Genomic DNA, 12209 nt, shown 5'->3' with positions numbered 1-12209 from the left:
CCCAGAAAGGTTATCATTTGGGATGGAACCAGTCTTGATTTTTGGATGTTGACTGTGTATCCCAATGCCTGTAGTAGGTGGATGGCATAGGCCAAGTCTTTTATCAAATTTACCTTGTTGTCCGCTTGTATAAGGCAGTCGTCCAGATAAGGGTACATTTGAATCCCCTGAAGTCTGCAGTGTGCAATTACTGATGCCAGGCATTTCGTGAATACTCTGGGCACAGTAGATAAGCCAAAGGGCAATGCTGAGAATTGATAATGCTCTGATCCTGCAAGAAATCCGAGGTGTCTTCTGCAGTTTGGTCGAATAGGGACGTGCAGGTATGCCTCCTTGAGATCTAGAGTCACCAGCCAAGACTCCTTGCCCAACATGGGAAGAAGTTGCTGTAGGGTCAGCATCTTGAATTTTGGCACAATGAGGTAAGTATTCAGTGCGGACAGGTCGAGAATAGGCCTCCATTGATTTTCTTTTCTTGGTACAAGGAATAGTCTGGAGTAAAATCCTTGGTCTTGCTCTGAAAGTGGTACCTTTTCTATAGCTTTCATTTGAAGCAAGTTGTTGATCTGCTTTAAAGCCTCTGCCCTCTGATTTGGTGGCAGGTTTGGCATTCCGTTTCTTTTTGGCAAAGTGTGGAAGTGGAACCTGTATCCTTTGTCTATTATTTGCAGTGTCCATGTGTCCCTTGTAATATAATGCCAATTTTCCGAGAATAAAGCAAGCTTTCCGCCCAAGGGTGCTTCCAGTTGAGCCCTGGTAGGCGGAATCAGAGTAAAGTCATTGAGCCTGTCCTGGTGTAGTAGTTGTTGTTGCTGCTGTTGCACTACCTCTCTTGTTGGCAGGCTGCCACTGACGGCCTCTGTAAGAGCCCCTAAATTGGCCTCTGCCTCGGGGGCGTCTGTTCCTGCCTCTCTGGGCTCTGTCCGAGACTGGAAAGGACCAACTCTTAGTAGGCCAGTTCCTGCTGAATCTCGGTGGTTGTACTTGTAGGAAATCCTTAACTGTTTGCACAGATTTTGCCTTTTCTTCATACTTTTTTAAAACCTCCTGAGCAGAGGAGCCAAATAAATTTTGTTTCTCCATTGGAGCATCCAGGAGTTTAGCTTTAACATGGTCTGGCAAAGATTGTTCCTTCAGCCAGGCATGCCTACGAATAACTGCCCCGGTCATAGCTGACCTAAATGAAGCCTCCAATGCATCATAACCACACTTTAAGAAATGATTACTAACCTGCTGTGAGTTGTGTACCAAATCCTAAAGGGATTTACGGTCAAGGGGCTCAAGAGAAGAAAGCTTCTTGTTCAGTTCATCTAACAAATACTCTTGGTACTGTATCATATGAAATTGACAATTTAGTGCCCTGATGGAAAGAGTTGCAGAAGTATATACCTTCTTTCCCCATCTCTCTAAAGCTCTAGACTCTCTTTCAGAAGGTAGAGGATTTTTGGCAGTGGCAGCCGCAACCCCTTTAGGGCCCAGAGTAATAGTTTCTGGGTCTGCAGAATGGGTTTTATACAGATGAAAATGAGAATCCAGGACCCTGTAGTATCTATCAGGTTTGGCAGGGGCCGGGGGGAGAGTATCAGGGGTTGTACTGACATCATTGTACACATCATCAATTACATTCAAAACAGGAGGGATAGCTAAGGGCCTATTGCTGAGGCAAATGTAAAAAGGTCCTTAATCTTTTTCTAGAATCAGAGAAATCCTGACCTTGCCATTGAAAATGCTCTCTCATGGAGTGCAGAGTCTCACCAAAGGAAAACTCTTCAGGAGGGGAGGCCGAAGGGATAGATTCTTCTGCATCAGAATCCTCATAGGGCGAATAAGCCTCCTCCTGGTGGTCTGACAACTCAGAACCATCCGAGGACTCATCTGAAGAGTGTGGGTCAGAAGGCTCAGTCCTGGGCCTTTTGTCTGGTGGAGGGTGAGAGGCCCTGTCCGAGTGAAGTTGTGAACCTCTAATTAAAGAAATAAGGTCCTCTGCAAGGCTGAGGATCTGAGAACTAGAGGAAGGCCTCTGGGATGTAGTCTTGGGAGGCAAAGCTTTAGAAAGTTTAGCAGCTTTAGCCCTAGAAAAGGCCTTAATGGACATGGAAGCAAGGGGCCTAGCTGCCCCACGTGCAGGAGTAGATACGTCCAAAGGTATGGTGTCGGACATATCCTGGGCACTGGTTTCGGTAGGTAGCTCGGTAGCCGACTCAGCCGGGGCCTCCCGGGCCGCGGTGGTCGGTTGAGTGGATTCGGATGAAGGAATCTCTGAGGACTCTGTTTCGGCCGAAACAGAGACACTCGCGGTAGGCCTTACCGTGGTTTCAGCCGAAACCGCGGCGAGTGTCGGTCCTTGTCCTTCCGTTTTTTCACCAAATGTGATATCGGAGTCTCCGACGGCATTTTATATGCAAAACTAGCCCCAAAAAATTCCTCTGCAAACTCCGACCGACGTCTAAGAGTTCGTCGGTTGAAGGAAGCACAGGCTGAACAGGACGATACGTCGTGGTCTGGGCCTAAGCAAGGAAGGCAGTAGGAATGGAAATCCTTATGAGGTATTTGTTTCCCACAAGTTAAACAATTATTTACTTTATCTGACATCGGCTGAGGCAAGAAAGAGTCCCCAACGGGGTACTTAGCTTTTTCGAAGTTTTCGGTAGCTGAAATCACTGGATCTGACCGACCGGCACTTGCGAACAGCTTCTGCTTCGGGCACCGCGAGGCAAGAAAGACTGAGGAAAATGGCGTCGGCTGATGCTTTTATACCCCAGACGTTCTGACGTCGGGGAAGGTGCGACATCAGCCGAGGTCAGACCCAGACTTTGGAATCCGGCCGACCGAAGGGCTGCCTGAGGCAGGACAACCCATATGTTATGACTGCAGATGCATCCTTGAAGGACATCAGGGTAGTGACTAGGTGAAGAAATCTCTAAACGTACAGGTTTCAATATTTACAGAGGTTACGGAGGGTGATGGCCTACAGTAGGTTTGGAGATAGAGGGTGAAGAGTGGAACGTTAAAGCAATCTATGGTCCAAACTTAGACACCCTCATCTTCTTCATGGCTTTCTCTGCTATATGGCAAGAGGTATGGCCACAATGTGAACGTAAATTTATTTGGAGGAGATTTTAATTAAGAAATCAATTGAAAAATGGAGAGAAAGTTTGAGAAAGCTTGTCTGGAAGGAATGCAATATTAGGGTGAGAGAGGTCCTAAGACAGTGACAGAAGACTATGACACACTGTTATGCAAAGAACATACCTTCTCTAGAGGAGCAGACTCACAAAGCTAGCCATTTAGACAGATTTTTCATGAGGGGGAACAGGGAAACTACAAGTACAGAAACTGCACATAGGTGACATGTGGCTTTCTGACCATGCTTGTATAAAAGCAAAACATGACACTGCAAAATATAATAGCAGTAACCGAAGGTGCAGATGGAAACCCTGGTAGTAGGTAAAGAGGAGACACAAAAGAATGCAACTCATCATAGTCTGTCAAACAGAAAACATGAAGGATATGCAGATGGAAAAAACTTTGTAGGATGTAATAAAGTGTGCTAGGAATACTTCTGTGTGATTATCCCAGTTTGTCTTTTAAGTAATCAGTGAAAAGCAAGAAATTGTAATTAAACCTGACTGACAAAGAAAGCAGGGTATACATGAAAACATATGTAAAATCAATGCACTGACAGGAGCTTAGGGGCTATGATGTAATATTTTAAAGCCAAACACTGCAATGCGGGATACCTAGAGGTAAACTAAAAATTCAAGATGCTGGAGCCCATGTGGGTAGACTCTGGAATTACATTTAAAAATATAAAAAAAATATATATATAGAGTCCAAAAGTGGTGTTAAATACAGGAAACATCAAGACATGACCAAATAAGCATGTATTTTTTCATTCTGTTGGTGTGGTTCTCCTTTAAGCGGAGATATAATATAGGAGGAGAGAGGATGTACTGCAGAACCTTTTACCAAGGCTATTGTACTTCTCATTCCGAAAGAAGGTCAGTAAAAATGTTATATAAGAAATTACATACCAATAGCTTTAAAAAATGTATATACAGAGATTCTGGCAGTCATCTCAGTAAGAGATCACAGAAGTTTATACCAGGGTTGATGGAGCAAGATCGATTGGGGGTTTTCTATGGCTGTATGACAAAAAAAAAGAGAATTTGTAGAGCAGGTGCAAAAAGAGGGGTGGACTCGAGCAGGAGTGAACTTTTTTGATAAAAAGAAAGTTGCCGATTCACTGGAGTGGCCCTTTTTGTTTATATAATATTAAGATAAGAAGGCTTTGGCTCCAGTTTCAAAATTGGGTAGCTGCTCTTTCTAACAGCCCAAGGGTACAGCTGGTGGTAAACTGGGAATTAACCAAGGACATTCAGATTAGTCACAGCATGAGCAAGGTTGCCAGCTATCCCTCTCTCTTCATTTTGGCAATCAAGGCATTAGCTCAACAGGTCAGACACTTTCCATCCGGCGTGCAATGTGAACAGAAGTCATTTCAACTTTTTCACAGATGACTGTATGCATGATATACACCAGTTACACTTGGTGATGCCAGGGGTGTGGGAGACTTTTGAAAATTGTACAGTATAATTGGGATAAATTGGTCTACATTTCTTGTTAGAGTAGGAAAGCTAAGAAATGCTAGACAAGAAGATTTAATAGAAATAATGGGAAGTGTGAAATATTTAGGTCTAAAAATGAAGGAAAATGGGAATGAGTTAATAAACAATTATGAAAATCTTTTATGGCAGATCAAGATGCTGTTAGGGAGATGATCTAAAATGTTGTTTTTTTACACTAAGTGGGAGAATAAATCGTATTCAAATGATGATTCTCCATGGAGTGCTATACATATCGCTGGCATCTGCCTCCTTTAGAAAAAGATCAGAAATGCATATAGAGAGAATGAGAGTATTGTGATAAATTAATATGGAGACAGACACAGGAAACAAAACAGCAACCATAAGGCTAAGACTGTCCAAGAGATAGGGAGAATATGGAAGCTACAATTTTCACCTGTGTAAGGTGGCAACAACTACATTTGTTTTCTGCAGCTGGTAACATGGAAAGGATGAAGATGAGGACCACAGATGCACCAACAATAAAGCTCAAATAATTTTAAATATATATGCTAAGGAAATTAAGAGACATTATGAAGTTTTCTTAGGCCTGGTCCATATAGGTTAGTGGAACAACCTAGAAATTACAATCCAGGGTAAAACAGTACAATGGAAGGGATGGCAGCAATAAAGAATTAATTAGGAAACCTTTTCCACGGATTGGGAGGCTTCTGGAGTGGTAACACATCAAAGATCAAAAACAGCATACAAGAAGCTGAATAGCTTCATTACACAAAGTTGGGGATGGCAATTATACAATGGTTAAGGAAGAAAGGAATTAAGAGTTGGAGGAAGGAGGAGCAGAACAAATAAGTACATTGATAGGGAAACAGAACAATGTGAAACATGTAAATGTGGAGCATTTTACCCAGAGTTGAGCAAAAATAAATAAAAGAAGGAAAGTGAGAAAGTGAAAGTGAGACTAAAATGGACAGATAGAGAGGAGGTAGCATTTTCTAAATCTCTGTGGAATGAGTGCTTGTAAAGAACAGCGAGGCTGAAAGCACTCCCAATAACCTGGAAACGATACATATACTGGTTGCATACATGGTTTAGGATACTAATGAATATTTTACAGAAATAGCAGGTGGCAGAAAGAGAATACTGGAGAAGTGGAAGTGCAGAAGCAGGTAATCTTCATATGTTTTGGAAGTGCAGATGTGTTAAGCAAATTTAGGGAGGGGTGATGTATGGAGGTGTGGAGAAAGATACTTAGTAAACAAGTATCTAGTATGTGGTAAGTTTGTCTCTTAGGAATGGCAGGATGGTGAATATGGCTGAAAGGAATCTGAGAAAATTCAAATAAAATTTAGGTGGATGGCTGAGAAACTTAACAGGAAAAGGATGCAAGGGAACTTTACAATGGAAGAGGGAAAAAAAGCATACAATCAGCTGTAATGTATCCAAGATAGGGAAGCAAAAGAGACAGTTAAAGAAAATGGCAAAAAGTGAGCCTATATTACAATACAGGAGTATTAAGAATGGAGTTTGGTCTACTGTAGGGCGAACTGGAAGGTATAGTTATGGATGGCAACTCCTAAGGAAGAAAAGAGGGGAGGGAGGCACTGGGATTGTTTGAATGTTGAATGTTAACAATATGAGGGACTGCTGACACTGCAGTACAGCATAAGGGGTTGCCACATTCCTCAGTGTGTCAACCTTCAGATGAGATGTTAAACCAAGGCCCAATCTGCCTGAGCTGGTGGTAGCTCAGGAGGATGTAAAAGATCCCATGGCGCACATAAAATGGGCAATAGGGAATGAAATTAAGTTTAAGGCCCAACCAATGTATTCTGTCTCCTACAGGCTGTTGAGGGGAGATCTATGCATGGCATTAAGGGCATTGTCAGACCCATTCTGATGAACCTCCTGCATATCTGCAAAACAAACAGCACCAGAACTACCCATTCTAAAGACTTAAACCTTGCTATATTATAAACAGGACCTACTGGACAGACAGGTATGCATCCCAAAGACTACCACATCTCTGGAACATGCTCCCTAACCCAATTCAAGTGCAACTTGGACAACTGGATGATGAACAGGAAATTCATCCTTAGTTTGGCACCTACATCTCTAATGGACACAGACAGCCTATAAATGGTTCATCTCCCAAGCCACTGCTTGTAAATGTTTCATCTCTCAAGCCCCTTCTTACCCTTACTAAGGGTACCAGAACTGGTCAGAGATTTGGGATGCATGGCTAGGCTTAAAAAGGCCCTTGTGGTCATTAGTCTAGTAAACACCTATGAACTTATGAACTGACAAGACCCGGGAGGACAAATAGGCAAGGCCACCTCCACCAAGAGGCCAATCACTAGCGGAGTTCACCAGGCTCGGTACTGGGCCCACTCCTTTTTGGCATCTATTTCTCTGAAATGGAAGCAAATGCTCAGGTTTATGGCTGGCTAAGTTTGCAGAGGACTCTAAACTGGAGATTATCATAGACTCCCCTATAGACAGTAGCATTCTTCAAAAAGGTCCATCTCTGACAAATGCTACCAAAGCCATGGTCTTAAACTCAATGCTAAGAAATGCATAATTTTACCCTTTGGGAAGTCAACCATCCCTACCAATTGCCATGCTGATAATGCACCCCTAACAGTCGACACAGTGGTCAAGGATCTGGGTATGCATACAGACAGTAACCTTACTTTTGGGCACCAAGTGGCCAGAGTGGTGAGGAAATCTTTTTATGTTGTGCACTTATAAGTAAGGGCATGACATCTAGGTTCTAAGAGGTCATTATCCCACTGTACTCCACCATTATCAGACCAGAGTAAGATACCACCATTGGCATGGACTTGACCAGGCATATGCAGCAACTAGAGCAACCTCAAAAGTTCCTTACAAAAAAAAAAAAAAAAAAAAAATTGCCTCATGCAGAGCACTTTAAAGCTCTTTCCCTCTACTCAGTCTCCTACTGATTGCTGATGGGTGATCTATGCCTGGCTTACAAGGCATCCCCAAACCCCAAACTTATGAACCTCCTACATATTTGTAAGTCAAACAGTACTAGAAATACAAGTTCTAGGGACCTGAATTTTGTTTGTGAGTTAAACAGAACATGCTGGAGAGACAGATGTGTCCCAGAGACTGCCCCTACTATGGAACAGGCTTCCCGTCCATGTGAAGCTGAGTTTGTTTATTAACCAGTTTAAGCACAACCTAGACAAGTAGATGGGGAATAGGAAATTTACACCAAGCCTAGCACCTAGGCAACTTGTAAATGCCTGTCCCTCAATATCCTATTTGGATACATCATCATAACTCTTTCTGGAAAACTTGGCTAGGCTTAGAAAGACCCCTCTGGGTCACTAGCCTAGTAACAAGTTTATGAATCTATGTGCTTACCCACAAAGACAGATTCATGTCATCGTCTTCCCCCCTTTTCAACCTGTGGATTCTTGGATCTGACTCAGATACGACACAGGGACCTTCAGAATCTTTAGTCTTGGAGCTACACCTCTTTTAGCCATAATTCCCTGTTCTCGCTCTCCTCTCAGACTAAGTTTGCCCCCATCATTGTCCCTAGAACCACAGACACAGGGGAAAAACAACTTGTACAAGTAACAGATAAAGGGCATCAAGTAGACCCTCTCACATATACCTTTGAGGTTAGTCCACACAGGCAGCCAGGAGCCACAAACAACAGTGACAATCTGGAGGGGGCAAGGAGGGAACACAAAAATGCAAAATTTTCATAACCAATGTTGTCTTTTCAGGCCATCTCAATCTTTTGGATAGACTCCACAGCCAGTAACAACCACATGGTGGTCCTAAGAGAACATTCTGCAAAATGGTGGAACCAAAGAAAGCTCTAAACCTAGACTGCATGTTCAGTTTGCAATGGGAGACAAAGATATGAGTATTAAACCAAGTAGCTGCCGCACAAATGTCATCAACAGAAGCCTGAGCAAAAAAGGCAGCTGAAGAAGCAAATGCACTGGCTGAATGAGCCCCAGGCTTAATAGGCAAAGAAATTCCTTTCACAGATAGTTGTAATAAAAAGGTGCATCGCAAAAAAGCCAAGGAAATCTTAAGGGCCACTACAGGCATATTATCCATGCCAATGTGAAAGTTGGAAATAACTGCTAACGTAACTAAAAACAGAGTGAAAAGGACCAGCCAGAAGAAAATACAGCATTCCAAGGGATCCATACATTTGGAAGAGGCCCAGAGAATCCCTTACACTTACTAGCATAAACCTTTCTAGAGAATAAGAAAAGATATGAATAACTCTCTCTGACAGCTTGGAATCTCTGGCCATCAATGGAATTGGAGTTAGTTTGAAAAAGTAAAGATTCAGGTGAGACATGCCTGAAGGATGGCAGAGCAGTCCCAACACGAGGTCCATAACCCAGGGCAGGTAAAGAAGGTAAGACCAAAAGAAGGGAAACCAAAGTTGGTGTCTGGGTCAGAATGGGTCAAAGGGAATCACTATTTTACTGCACTGGGCTGCCCTTTGAAGAAACCTGATCATCAGAGTAGTTGGAGGATAAGCAAACAAAAGACTCAGGGGCCAAGCATGCTGAAGAGCATCCCTTGGTGATTGTCTGTCTGGAGGCACTAGGGCATAGAAACTGCTGCATTTGATGTTGGACGGGGAGTCAAACAGATCACAATAGGGGAAGCCCAAGTGGCTGAAAATTTGCGACACTATGTCTGGATTCAGAGACCATTCAAGAAGCAGAAGAATGTGTCTGCTCACACTTTCCACCAGAATGGTGGATTTCCACAGATGTGCAATGCAAACACAAACTGCTGACAGATCATCACTAACTGCAAAACCTTCTTGGCCTCTCGGCAGAGTGGACAGAATTGAGTTCCTCTATGCTTGTTCAAATACCAATACCATCGACATATTGGCCTGAATGGAGATCACATCCTTGTGGAGGAAGTCCTGAAAGGCTTGCAACGATAACAGGACCACGCTCATGTCCAAGACACTGAAGTGGAAACTGACCTCAGACTGAAACCAGGTGCCCTGGACAGTCTTCCCCTCAAAATGCCACCCCTCTCAATCACCCCATAAGGGAAGGATTTGTGGTCGCCATGGCTGAGAAGGTAAAGAATACAAGGTCAACCTGCCAGGAGAAGTAATGATTACAGCCACCACAGAATGTGGTGGTAACATATGTTCATTACAGAGACTGAAAATTTCATTGGATGAGTTGGATAATCCAAATGAACTGCCAGACTTCACTAAAGCACTCGCATGTGAAGTCTTTTCAAGGGAACTACTCAAATAGAAGCACCACAGAACATGAGATGCAGGGGGCTTGCAAACCTGAAAAATCTGAGAAGCATGCAAGTGAAGAGATTTTAGGCTTGATGAAGGTAATATGGGTATCTCATTGACCATATCCAAATTGCACTCAAATTTCAGAACATGAACCAGTTCCAGACTAGATTTTTCATAATTCACTATTACGCCCAAGGACAGACACAGCTGGAGCTAGGAATCCCATGGCTTTAATCAGGGACATCAGACAGTCATCTAGGTAGGGAAAGACCTTTAGCCCCTGCATCCTGTGCCAGGCTACAACTATTGCCATGCATCTGTAGAACATCTGGGGAGCTAAGAATAAAACCTGAAACTAGTAAGGAACAGCTCCCAGGTGAAAGCAAAAGAAATCTCCTTGAATGCCTAAGTGATGACAGGCATCCTAGAGATCCACTGAGCACATACTGTCGTTTTTTTTTCTCCGGAGGAGACAGAATGGACTGCACCGTGATCATCCACAGTTTGGTCTGCTTGGCAGATCAGTTCAACTTGCAAAGATCCAAAATGGGTCAAAGGTCCTTTTTTTCCCATTGGGACTAAAAAGAATCTCAAATAGACTCCAGATCCTCACTGATCTGGTGGAACCTGTTTGAGGACTCAGTTTAGAAGCAGTGTTTGGATTTCTACTATTGATTGCTTTTGCTGAATGGGTGGAAAGCCAGGAAGGGATTTTATGGAGCTCTTTGGAGTGAATAAAATGGGAATTGTATATCCTCTGGACACGACTCTCAACACCCAACCATACGACATAATGACATCCCATAAGTTTGGGTGGAGAGCCAGGTGTCCCTTGACTGCATCCAAAGTGTGGCAGCCTGGCAACCCTTTAGGGGCTTAAAAGGGCCAAATGGAGAAAGTCCAATGAAACCCCTGGTACTGAAGACTACCCCTGCTGCATGGATGGCGTCCACTGTAGCCACACCCAATCTCTTGCGGAACCGTCACTAAGAGAGTCTAGAGAAGGCATCTGTGACTTACAGAAAAAAAAAAGATGCTTCCCACCCTTCTGGTTCCTTAAAATGACCTTTGAGAGGCACAGAAGCAAGTGCCAGTGGCTGACTGTCTTTCTGCTTGCTCATTCCTCGACCTTTGAGTCAAAAAGTGAGGAACTATTAAACAGTTAATTGATAAAGGGTGCCTGGAAGCAGCCTGCAAAGTTGCATAAGAGCATCCAAGCATAGCAGCACATAGTGGTACCAGTGCCCACCAGACAAGACTTTCCGTCTACCACACTGGACAGAAGCCTCAAGGAAAATGTTAGATACAGACTTCATCACTGACAACTGAGCCTCCAAGCTATTTTGCAAGCTGGGGGTCTGTGGAGTCTTCGCCACCTTTGACACTTCGGAGATAAGGTCTCTCTGAAGTCTTGTCAAATGGGCAGGGTAATTCAATGCACACAAAGTGAATATGGCCAGAGAGTATGTGCACTTTCCCAAATGATCCAAAGCCAGGGAGAAACTGTTGGGCAGATGGATCAAGGAACTCTTTTGGAGGTATCCTTTTTAGTGGTCCCTGCAACTACAACAGCATTTACAGCCAGACCCTTAATCCAGTGAGCTTGGTCTTTGGGAAGGGGGGGAAACACTTTATTGGGTTTCCTGGGGATAGGTTCTACAACACTGGGTTCTCTCTATAGGCCCTCTGAGAAACCAGATCTGCAATGGCATTCAGAAGGGGGACAACTTAGAAGACTGATGGGTCCATGCCAAAATCCTCAAGAAAAACTGACTCCTCCAAGAAAAATTATTTTGTGGTCCACCTCCAATGCTGTTCCAATAATTCAATTTCACCAAAGAGGTGTCCTCAGATGGGTGGGTGGGTGGGAGAAGCCCTTCTCCTTCATCAAAGTAATTTCCTTCAATGAGGGATTCCTCCAGCTCCATGGAACCCACGTGTTTCCTCTTTCACTAACTCTTCCCATGCGACTCCCGGGGGGGGGGGAGCAAGGAGAGACAGGGGACCCTGAATAAAGTGAACCCCTCAAGACATAATAGCACAGGCCATACTGGAGCCACAGAATGGGGAAGGGATTGGGCTAGATCTGAAGCAGCTACTGAAGCTCTTATCTCCAAACTGGAGAGGAACACCTCTGCGATACTAAAGCCAGAAAATAACGCTAGATGACTGGAGCTGGCACCCCTTGGGATCAGAGGACCCAAACAAGAAGCCAGTCTCCAGTGCCTACTCAGCCAGCTCTAACTGTGGTATCACTGCTGAGCTATCAAAGGCTGAAGCACACAAGAGAAGGAATAACTCCAAAATCTGGAAGGTCAACCCTGACCCTGGGGTGCCAG

At 43.8% G+C, this 12209-nt stretch overlaps 1 protein-coding gene across 3 annotated transcripts in view; it reads right to left on the bottom strand.

Annotated features, from left to right (window-relative positions):
• The window catches only part of AKAP11 (A-kinase anchoring protein 11), a 1036012-nt gene that overhangs the window by 888773 nt on the left and 135030 nt on the right, over window positions 1–12209 (bottom strand). The gene's annotated exons all lie outside the window — the stretch shown is intronic.

Source organism: Protopterus annectens, chromosome 5.part0 (assembly GCF_019279795.1).
Source record: "Protopterus annectens isolate FY-2018-M chromosome 5.part0, PAN1.0, whole genome shotgun sequence".
Taxonomy (NCBI): Eukaryota; Metazoa; Chordata; order Ceratodontiformes; family Protopteridae; genus Protopterus; species Protopterus annectens.
This window is presented reverse-complemented; position numbering and strand designations above follow the sequence as displayed.